At 42.4% G+C, this 8150-nt stretch overlaps 2 pseudogenes; both read right to left on the reverse strand.

Moving 5' to 3' along the window:
- Positions 1 to 5763: 5763 nt before the first annotated feature.
- On the reverse strand, positions 5764 to 5882 carry LOC142662759 (5S ribosomal RNA; annotated as a pseudogene).
- Positions 5883 to 5884: 2 nt separating this feature from the next.
- On the reverse strand, positions 5885 to 6003 carry LOC142662782 (5S ribosomal RNA; annotated as a pseudogene).
- Positions 6004 to 8150: the final 2147 nt, after the last annotated feature.

The raw sequence follows: 8150 nt of genomic DNA on the forward strand, positions 1-8150 counted from the left end.
ATGTGTATCTCGGGACCCGCAAATCAGCTGTTTTGAAGGGGCCGCAGCACTCGTATGAGAGCTGCTTCCCCTTCATTTCACTACTCGCTCACACTGTGAATCGCCGACACGGATTCACAGTGTGACCGGAATGAAGTGACAGGAATGAAGGGGAGCAGCTCTCGTACGAGTGCTGACGCCCCTTCAAAACAGCTGATTGGCGGGTCCCGGGAGTCGGACCCCGCCAGTCAGGGCTAACCTTACCTTCCTCTTCGGCCGCGGCTGGAGTTCTGTCGTCTCGATGCTGTGCACGGCGCATAGCGCTGTGACGTCATGCTCTGCGCACAGAGCTTGACATCAGGACCTCCGCTGCGATCCGGAACCAGGAAGGTAAGTAAAGTATGTTACTATAGTAACAGGGGCCCTCGGCCCGAGTTACTATAGTAACTTTTTATTGATGTGGTGCGGGGGGCCGTGGGCCCCCCTGGCTTCGGGGCCCGGTCGCAATTGCCCCTATAGCTACGCCAGTGCCCAGATCCTTCTCAACAAGTCACTCCCCTAGTGTAGCTCGCCCTAGGACATATGATGCATGCAGGTTGTTGGTACCCAGATGCATAACTTTACATTTATCTACATTAAACTTCATTTGCCAACTGGATGCCCAAACACTTAGTTTGTTTAAATCCGCATGCAATTCACGAACATCTTCCATAGACTGAACAATATTACAAAGCTTGGTGTCATCTGCAAAAATAGAAATAGTGCTATTACTCCCATCCCCTATATCATTAATAAATAAGTTGAATAATAGTGGTCCCAGCACTGAACCCTGGGGTATATCACTTATAACCGGCGGTGACCATTCAGAGTAGGAATCATTGACCACAACTCTCTGGATACGGTCCTTGAGCCAATTCTCAATCCAATTACAAACTATATTTTCTAAACCTATAGTCCTTAATTTACCCATTAGACGTCTATGAGGGACAGTGTCAAATGCCTTTGCAAAGTCCAAAAACACTACATCCACAGAGGCCCCTCTGTCTAGACTTCTGCTCACCTCTTCATAAAAACAGATCAGGTTAGTTTGACAACTTCTGTCCTTAGTAGAACCGTGCTGGCTGTCACTTATAATACTATTTTTTGTCACATAATCCTGTATATAGTCCCTCAATAGCCCCTCAAACATTTTCCCCACGATGGATGTTAAAGGAACAGTGTCACCACAATTTTTTTTTTCATATCAGTTTAATGTTAGTGTTTTATTAAAAACGTTTTTATTTATTTGGGTGTTTGTGTGTTACTTTTTTCTATTTTTTCACTTTTTCTTCCCTATGGGGGCTGCCATTTTTTTTCCATTTCTGTATGTGTCGATTAACGACACATACAGACATGGAATACGGCAGCCACAGTCCCATAGGGACTGCGAACGGGGCCCGTCCCATCCACTTCTGTGTACACCGTCGGTGTGGGAACTGCGCATGCGCCGCTCCCACACAGTCCAATTTGAAATGCGCGCCGACCTGCGCCATTTTCCTGTGGACCGGAAGTCTCGGCCGGACAGTAAGATTACTACTTCCGGTCGCGGCTTCCGGACTTGTGCACTTGGACCAGCGGCAGCAGACGGAGCAGACGGGCCGGAGGGAGCCGCGGCGGCAGGAGCAGGTAAGAGATTTCTATGTATGTTCGTGTTTGTGTGTGTTTACTACTGTATGTAAACCTACTACACTGTGTGTTAGCTCAAAAAATGGCGACACACAGTGTAGGAGGTTAGACCGTTCAATCCCCTCGTTTATCCTGGCACTAGCCAGGATAAAGGAGGGGGGGATTCTCAGAGCTCACTAGAGCGAGTGCTTTTTTCCCAATTTTGCAGCAAAAAGCAATGTGGTTGCTTTACCACATGCAATGCTGCAATTTTGGGAATAGCTCCATCTAGTGACCAGCAATGGGAAATATTATAAATTAGAATCTAATTTATAATATTTCCTGACTCGTGAAAAAAAAATAATAATTTGAACAATGTTTAATCACCTACACACTAAATGTTTAATTAAAAAAAACAAAACATGTTTTGCTGGCAACACATTCCCTTTAAGCTTACTGGTCTATAATTACCCGGCGAAGACCTAGAGCCCTTTTTGAAAATAGGCACCACATTTGCCCTGCGCCAGTCCCTTGGCACTATACCAGTCACTAGAGAATCTCTGAATATTATGAAATGGGGGAAAGAAATAACTGAACTAAGCTCTTTAAGAATTCTAGGGTGTATCCCATCTGGTCCCAGGGCCTTGTGCACATTTATATTATTTAATTTAGTTTCTACCATATCTACATTCATCCAATTCAGTATATCAACTGATATATTAACAGAGCTGCTCATTCTTCTGTTGTATATACAGAGCTAAAGAACCCATTTAGTAACTCTGCCTTCTCTTGATCCCCTGTGACCAACTCCCCATTACCACTATTTAGGGGTCCTACATGTTCAGACCTTGGCTTTTTTGCATTTATATACTTGAAGACTTTTTTGGGATTTGTTTTACTATCCTTGGCCACCTGCCTTTCATTTTGTATTTTTGCTAATTTTATTACATTTTTACAGATTTTATTAAGCTCTTTATATTTGACAAAGGCTACAGATGTACCCTCAGATTTTTATTTTTTAAATGCTCTTTTTTTGTCATGTATTGCCCCTTTCACAGAAGGTGTAAGCCATGTGGGATTTAATTTTAGTCTTTTATACTTGTTACCTATAGGAATAAATTTTGCGCTATAATTACCCAAAGTAGATTTGAAAATCTCCCATTTATCACTTGTCCCATTATTTGACATTAGTTCTTCCCAGTCTATATCCTGAATTGCAGCCATCATCCTGGGGAAATTGGCTTTCTTAAAATTAAATGTATTTGCCCTCCCAGCCTGTGTTTGTTTTTTACAGTATAGGTAAAATGTAACTATATTGTGATCACTGTTACCAAGGTTTTCACGAACATTGACATTCCCAACAAGATCTGCATTATTAGAAATGACCAGATCCAACAGAGCTTCACCTCTAGTCGGGTCTTCCACAAACTGGCCCTAAAATTTTCCTGCATCAGGTTGAGGAAATTTCTCCCCTTTGCAGTTGAAGTCGAACCATGACACCAATTAATATCCCGGAAATTAAAATCTCCCATTATCACTATAGTACCCACCTGAGCAGCCCGCTCCATATGTTTATATAGCTGACCTTCCATCTCCTCAGTTATATTGGGGGGGTCTATAGATTACACCAAAAGTAATTTTTTCAGTGATTGCCTCCATTTCTAGTTCCACTCACAAGGTTTCAACCTCCTCACAGTCTTCACCCACTATTGTCTCTTTTACACTTGCCTTCATATCACTTGTCACATACAGACATACACCATCGCCTTTCCTATTTGTCCTGTCTTTCCGAAACAGTGTAAAAGTCTGTAGATTAACAGCCCAGTCATGTGAAGAGTCTAGCCATGTTTCAGCAACACCAACTATATCTATATTTTCTTCCAGTATCAAGGGCTCCAGCTCCCCCATTTTGCTTGCTAGACTTCTGGCATTTGTGAACATACACTTTAACTTGCCTTTCAGTTTTTCACTTTTTTTATCAGAAATGTGATTTGACATAATTTGGGCATTTTTATTTACACTTCTGTTTTGTAACAAAAGGATCTCCTTTTTCTGTTGTCTAGTCCTCTCCCCACAGTCTGTTTCTCCCCCCACCAATAAAGTCTGACCCCTCTCTAACCTAACTACCCCTTTATTTTCTACATTGGCCTCCCTCCTCATCCCTAGTTTATATACTCCGCCACCCCAGCTAGAATTCTCTCCCCCAGCACAGCGGACCCCCTTCCATTTAGGTGCAAATCATCTGCAGAATACAGTTTGTACCCCAATGAAAAGTCAGCCCAGTGCTCTAGTAACCCAAAGCCTTCTCCTCTACACCAAGACTTAAAGAGGCTCTGTCACCACATTATAAGTGCCCGATCTCCTACATAATGTGATTGGCGCTGTAATGTAGATAACAGCAGTGGTTTTTATTTTGAAAAACGAACATTTTTGAACAAGTTATGAGCTTGTTTAGTTTTATGCTAATGAGTTTCTCAATGGACAACTGGGAGTTTTTTTTACTTTTTACCAACTGGGTGTTGTACAGAGGAGTGTGTGAGGCTGATCAATCAGTGAGCAATCAGCATCATACACTTCTCATTGTTCCAGCCCAGCTTCTTTCACTGCATAATCACACTGTGCTGTGGATCATGCTGGGCTGGAACAATGAGAAGTTTATGACACTGATTAGTCACTGATTGGTCAGCCTCACACACTCCTCTGTACAACACCCAGTTGGTAAAAAGTAAAAAACGCCCAGTTGTCCATTGAGAAACTCATTAGCATAAATCTAAACTAGCTCATAACTTGCTCAAAAATGATCGTTTTTCAAAATAAAAACCACTGCTGTTATCTACATTACAGCGCCAATCAGACTATGTAGGAGATAGTCAAGTTATAATCTGGTGAAAGGGCCTCTTTAAGCCATGCATTTAACTCCCTGAGTTCCCGCTGTCTTTCCTGTGATGCGCATGGCACAGGCAGTATTCCTGAGAATACAACCTTGGAGGTCCTTCCCTTCAGCTTGTAGCCTAGTTCTTTAAAATTATTCTTAAGGCTCCTCCACCTACCATTTATTCTGTCGTTGGTACCTACATGGACCACAACAGCTGGATCATCACCAGCCCCTCCCAGCAATTTGTCCACCCGTTCCACCACATGCCGAATTCTTACACCAGGGAGACAGCAAACCATTCGGTTGAGGCGGTCTTGGCGACAAATTATTCTATCCGTCTTCCTGATTATAGAATCCCCTATAACTATCAATTGTCTTGGCTTATCTGCATTACCATATCGCCGACTACTAGCTGGGCTGTTCTCCCGGCTGTTAGGGACATCAGTATCCACTAGGGCTTCCATTTCTGAGACCGACACCCTCGCATCATCACCCAACTTGGCAATTTTGCTTGGAATGTCAGAAACAGGATTGGCCTTCCTTTTCTTGGACCCCTTTCTACTGCCCCTAACTACATTAACCCAGCTGCTTGCCTGATTCTGCTCACCCATGTCTTCACCCTCCAGTTCTAACCCACTACCTGCATGCTCCGTGAGCAGCATGCTCCGCTCAAGATTATCTATCTTCCTCAGTGTTGCATTCTGCTCCTCCAGATCTCTAATGCGAGCTTCCATGTGACCAACATGCTCACATCTGCCACAGAGATATTCACCCTGGAACTCAGGCTCCAGTCGTGCATACATATGGCAAACTGTGCACTGAAGAAAACCTCCAATCTCAAGTTACATTATCCCAGTTACAAAAAAAAACAGTGAACAGTTGTTAATGCAAAAGAAAAGAAGAGTACTTACTAGGGCTTTAACGCCTCTTTTTAACTCTGGTTTTGTAACTCCACTTGATATACAAACCACTTGTTTTACAAGCCCACTAGAGCAGGCTCTCTAGAGTCCTGAGGGCTAATTTATACCACCTGGGACCAGTTAACCCTTCCCCCTAGTCAGCTGCTCAGCAGAAAGTAAGCTGCAAAGAAAAAATGGTTTTAAATTGTGCCAGTTTTGCAAACTTCTTTTAGCAAGCAAGCAATCAATTCATATATCACATACAATGGCGCCCACTTTGTCACACACAACACAGTAAGTCAATCCGGTTTTGTAACTCCACTTGATATACAAACCACTTGTTTTACAAGCCCACTAGAGCAGCAAGGTCAACAGCACCACGGATTCCCAGAAAGTCTTCCACACTGGTACTAGCGAGGCCTAAAGCCGTGTAACTACTGCGATCTGACGAGAGCAGGCACATTCAGCTTAGAATGGCCATTGACTAAGTCAACCGCACCACGGATTCCCAGACAGTCTCCCACACTGGTACTAGCGAGGCCTTGAGCTGTGTCATTGCTGCGATCTGATGAGAGCAGGCACATTCAGCTTAGAATGACAATGGACTCGACACTTCTTTATTTACACACATTTTTTGAAAACACGTTTGTAAAAAAGCGCGTTGTATGAAGTATCAGCGCACTTTACCAATTATATAAATGAAAAGCGTAATCAAGGGTTTTTTTATGCCGTTTTTGGCACGTAAAATGCGCAAAAAAACACGTCAAATATACGCCGTGTGAACATGTCAACTGAAAAGTCATTCACCACAGGAGCTTCCCTCTTTACCTTCATTATTCTTAGCCATTTGGTCTGTCCTATAACTTCTACCAGATACATTGTGAAAGCTCTCCCAAAATGGGAACCGGAAAATGCTCAGCAATTTGAAGACACCTTTTCCTTGCTTGTAGCCAAAAATATGGAGGGGGTGACATTCCCTCCCACATTTTCAGCAGCTGTGAGTCAGCTTGCTTTCCCTTATTCACCTTGCTGTAATTCTGGGAAGTGCTCCCTCTGGTGGCCAACATAGGAAAACATGTCAAATTATTATTTAATTTTTAATACTTCCCACCATGTGGAAGAAAAAAAAATGCAGCAAAAACCTTAAAAAATATAATAAAAATAAGTAACTTACTTAAAAAAGAAATTAAATTTGCGACACCTTCCCTTTAACCCCTTAACCCCTTCCCACAAATCGGCGTTACTGTACGTCCTTTTTATCGGCTCGTTCCCGCAAATGGGCGTACAGTAACGTCCTGAGGATGAAGCAGGCACAGGAGCTGTGCGCGCTTCATCCTCAGCGGGTGTCGGCTGTAATATACAGCTGACATCCCGCTGCAACGGCGGCGATCACTGTTATGTCCGATCGCCGCCATTTAACCCCTCAAATGCCGCTGTCAATAGCGACAGCGGCATTTAAGTGATTGATACAGAGGGAGGGGGCTCCCTCTGTACCCCGTTGGCCCCCCGCGAAAAATCGCGGGTTTCTGATGGTTGAAATGGCAACCAGGAAGCCTAGCAATGGCTTCCTGGTGGTCCATACTGAAGTGAAACAAAAAAGGACACGGCGCCAAAACTTGCGGTATCAATAGAAAATGAGCGGAGATAACGCACATAAATGCTCACCTATGAGGTTGTGAATTACCGGCATGTAATTCGTAGTAGATAAGCTGCTGCCAATCCCAACGCAAACTCCCACGGGGTTTCCAAATTAATAGAGATAAGGAGGAAAAAACGGGATACACGGCGCTGCTTAATGTAATTAGTTTAATAACGATGGATGCTACGCGTTTCGATACCGGACTGGCATCTTCATCAGGCATATCAAGGGGATAGTACAGAGGACACATATATATACACAAATGTACAAAATTGAAATCAAGCTCATTGGGCCAGTTCAGACCAGCCTCCTGGCCAGAAAAACCGCCAAAATCAGCAGGTCAAAGTTCAGCAAATGTCATAACATAAAGAACATAATACAAAATGAAAAAATGGGGTGAATGCAATAACAAATGAGTTGCTAACAGATAGTACATGTTATTAGATGTCACATTTAGTATAGTAAATCTATGAGCAAACTAATCCGTTCAGTTCCTGAACCAAAATGATTATCGGCATTCAGTACAAATAACATATTGTTTATACAAGTGTTTTATATGTGGTATATGAAAGGGATAGATGATATGGAGTTGTCAGGGGGATGGTGAGATAGTACGATGTCTAGAGAATGTTTTATTTGTACGAGATCCTAATATAGCGCATAGTAGCGCGTTGTCATGGTAACCTGTAAACACAGACATACCGGAAGAGAAGGGAAACTATGTTGGAACGCATAGTGAAGCGCAACAGCGCGCAGTGGGAAAGTTTCGCTAAAAATGTTTTCGTTACAATCAGTCATAAGTGGCCAAAGATAGAAGCAACAAGGTATAAGTTTATTATAAGTATGATAGAAATACTGAGAGATACTATTGTAATATAAATAATGAAGTCATGAAGAACACTAACAGCTAAAGGGCCGAACAGGTTCGATGTGGGGAACAATACAATTAGTTAGATGAGCAGCTAATAGAAGCATATCACCTAATTGCATTATAAAAATAAAAAAATATAGGACTGAAATATGATTGTGTGTGCCATATAAATGTATAAGACATAATATATAGAAAGAGAAATAATAATTAAAATAAAATAATAATAATGAATAAACAATAATT

This window comes from Rhinoderma darwinii, chromosome 10 (assembly GCF_050947455.1).
Source record: "Rhinoderma darwinii isolate aRhiDar2 chromosome 10, aRhiDar2.hap1, whole genome shotgun sequence".
NCBI classification, from domain to species: domain Eukaryota; kingdom Metazoa; phylum Chordata; class Amphibia; order Anura; family Rhinodermatidae; genus Rhinoderma; species Rhinoderma darwinii.